We start from the raw sequence: 342 nt of genomic DNA, 5'->3' as shown, positions 1-342 counted from the left end.
TTTACAAAAATGTGAGGGGTGTACTCACTTCTGTGAGATACTGTATATATAACACAATATATATATATATATATATATAAATGAAGAGTTCAGATGCAAAAAAAGATGCAGAAGTGCCATCTGAAATTTTCTTCTAAAATTAGCATTTCTATCAGGCTCCTGTGTGTTGGCAGTAATTTCACTTTTATGCCAATTAATAGGTTCTTTTCAATGCTATTAAAGTGAAATGACTGAACATAAACATTGGAGCCTGAGAAAAATGCTCATTTTAGATGAAAATTTTAGATGCACTTTTGCATTTTTCAGGCTTTTGCATCTGAACTCTACATACATACATACATA

The 342-nt window shown here is 30.4% G+C and overlaps 1 protein-coding gene and 1 long non-coding RNA gene across 2 annotated transcripts in view; one reads left to right on the top strand and one right to left on the bottom strand.

The window, feature by feature from the left end:
* Window positions 1-342, top strand: part of LOC107720812 (uncharacterized) — a 6,275-nt gene that overhangs the window by 1,090 nt on the left and 4,843 nt on the right. The window lies entirely within an intron of this gene.
* LOC107720811 (DENN domain-containing protein 2D-like) overlaps window positions 1-342 on the bottom strand; it is a 17,144-nt gene that overhangs the window by 15,529 nt on the left and 1,273 nt on the right. The gene's annotated exons all lie outside the window — the stretch shown is intronic.

The sequence above is a fragment of the Sinocyclocheilus rhinocerous genome, unplaced genomic scaffold, assembly GCF_001515625.1.
Source record: "Sinocyclocheilus rhinocerous isolate Xijiao unplaced genomic scaffold, SAMN03320098_v1.1 scaffold2828, whole genome shotgun sequence".
Lineage (NCBI taxonomy): Eukaryota > Metazoa > Chordata > Actinopteri > Cypriniformes > Cyprinidae > Sinocyclocheilus > Sinocyclocheilus rhinocerous.
The sequence above is the reverse complement of the archived record's forward strand: the minus strand, read 5'-3'. Positions and strand labels throughout refer to the sequence as shown.